Source organism: Nicotiana tabacum, chromosome 16 (assembly GCF_000715075.1).
Source record: "Nicotiana tabacum cultivar K326 chromosome 16, ASM71507v2, whole genome shotgun sequence".
NCBI classification, from domain to species: Eukaryota; Viridiplantae; Streptophyta; class Magnoliopsida; order Solanales; family Solanaceae; genus Nicotiana; species Nicotiana tabacum.
In genome coordinates this window covers 65973320-65976106 of record NC_134095.1, presented here as the reverse complement: position 1 = coordinate 65976106, position 2787 = coordinate 65973320, and the positions used below count along the sequence as shown (strand labels likewise).

General features: G+C 38.0%; 1 pseudogene; it reads left to right on the top strand.

The window, feature by feature from the left end:
• Positions 1-1844: 1844 nt before the first annotated feature.
• Positions 1845-2787, top strand: LOC107764816 (mitogen-activated protein kinase homolog NTF3-like; annotated as a pseudogene).

Here is a 2787-nt window from a genome sequence, read left to right as displayed (position 1 = left end):
ACACTAGAATCCTTATCCCCTCACGAATCTATACATATCAAAATCACCAAATCGGACCTTCAAATGACCCTCAAATTCTCAATCAAAGCTCTCCAAAATTGAAGCCCTAACCTTCAATTTCACCCCAAATTCCCCAGTAGTTTCATGATTAAGTAGTATATAATTCATCACAAACACCAAATACAAAGTCCAAGCAACTTACCTCACTGAAACCCCTCAATTCCTCCTTGAATTCACGGCTTGGAGCTCCAAAATCGCACAAAAATGGTGAAAGAATGGCTGAAAATCGCAAATGGGACTTTTTATACATTCTGCCCAGCACTTTCGTACCTCTGACCCATTTCACGCACCTATGAGCCACTTTTGCGGTCAAAATAACCGCATTTGCGGTTTTAACTTAAGTCACCAGCTTCCGCACCTGCGCCCCAGGCCTCACACCTTCGGGCTCGCAGGTGCAGTCAATCTATTCGCTCATGTGACAAACTCCGCATATGTGGTTGCTTCCCGCTTCTGCGATCATCGCACTTGTTGTCCCCACTCCGCAGGTGCGGAAACAACAGAAGCAGTAAAATCTGCAGCAACAATTCAAGATCAAACCTTCCGTCAACCACCCAAATCCATACCGAGGCCCTCGAGACCTCAACCAAACATGCCATCAAGTCACATATCACCATTCAAACTTATTCCAACCTTCGGAACACTCAGAACAACATCAAAACATCAAATCACCATCAGATTCAAGCCTAAGGATTCCAACACTTCCGAATTCCGCAAACAATGTAAAACCTACCAAACCTCGTCCAAATGACCTTAAATTTAGCACACGCATCACAAATAACACAACGGACCTACTCCAATTTCCGAAATTCCAATCCAACCCCGATATCAAGATTTTCACTGCCGACCGGAAAATGCCAAATTTTCAATTTCGCAAATTCAAGCCTAAATCTACCACGGACCTCCAAAATACATTCCGAACACGCTCCTAAGTCCCAAATCACACGAAGCTATTCAAACCATAAAAACCCAATTTCGAGATCATTTACCCACAAGTCAACTTCCGGTTGACTTTACCAACTAAATAACCAACTTAAGAGACTAACGCGTTGTTTGGATGGTTGTTTTTGATTGTATTATATTGTATTGTTACCCCAGATACAATGTTTGTTTTGATTGTTAATATAAAACTTATTGTATCGTATTGTTAAATTCATTGTTCCGGAACAATGAAAAATCTCATTTTATGAAACAACAAAATCGGTGTGGTGGGATTGTTCCGTATTTTCCTTTCCAATTATGCCCACACTTATTATTCTATATTTTAATTTTACCTTTTACCCTATTATTTATATTATATTCACCAAACTAATAAATACTTTGTCTCCATCTTCTTTCTGCCGTGCAACTAGTCAACGACGTATCGTCTCTTTCCAACAAAATTTTTACAGGTTAGTTTTCATCTCTTTTCTTCCTGTTGTTATCAAACTTCCTCTACCTAGCGAAACCCAATTCAATTATTCATTCACTTTTGTGTTATTCTTGTGCTCTATTGCTTGCTATTAAGTTGTAAGTTTCTTTGGCCAATTCAATTGCTTTTTCTTTCAGCGGTTTTTGTTATGGAGTTCATGGCATGGGATTTGGGATCAATTTTGTAAATAAGTTATTCCACTTCATGTGGATTTTCAGTTGGGAATTATTTAGTTTCTTTGAGATATGGAACAATATCATCTTTTTCTTTATTTTTTCCTCATTTTAAGATTTTCATGGAGTTACTTTTCTATCTGTTGAATTGTGTGGATTGAGTTCATCTAAAGATTTACCTATACTAAAAAAAAGAGAATTAATTACAACAACAAAGGAGATCTATAGGAATTAGTAATGGTTTCTCCAGTGAGAAGGTTGCAATCAAGAAGATAAACAATGCCTTTGATAATTATGTTGACTCCCTGAGAACTTTGCATGAAATAAAGCTCTTTCGCCATCTTAGGCACGAAAATGTAATTTCTTTGAAAGATCTTATGATGCCAATCCACAAGACAAGTTTCAACGATGTTTATTTGATTTATGAGTTAATGGATACAAATTTACATCAGATCATCAAATCCCTTCAAACACTCACAAACGACCATTGCCAGTATTTCCTATTCTAGTTGCTTCGAGGTGTGAAGTATCGCCATTCTGCAAATATTCTTCATCTGACTTGAAGCCTGGGAACCTACTTACCAATGCTAACTGTGATTTAAAAATTTGTGACTTTGGTCTTGGACATACAAGCAATGGCAAGGGCCAGTTCATGACTAAGTATGTTGTTACGCGCTGGTATAGGGCACCATAGCTCCTGCTTTGCTGTGACAACTATGGAACTTCCATTGATGTATGGTCTATTGGTTGCATTTTTGCTGAACTCCTTGTAAGGAAACCGGTCTATCCAGGTAAGTAGTGCCTTAACCAACTTAAATTGATCATCAACATCCTTGGCATCCAAATGGGATTTGATGGTCCAAGATGTGATCCCCCAACACAGGTTCTATCAACCTAGACATGGATGAGGATTTAGGGGAACAGACGATAAGGGAAATGATGTGAAAGGAAATACTACATTACCATCCCAAAGCAGCCACAACAAATGTGGAAGTAGTTCTGTGAGCTTCAGCTTGTCACTTTCAAGACACGGACCATGAAACGTTGTTGTTTAGATTATATTAGAGCTCTTTGTAATTTTATACTATCAAATATTTTCTGTCTTTTAATAATGTTAGAAGTATATTGCATCAACATCCTTGAACT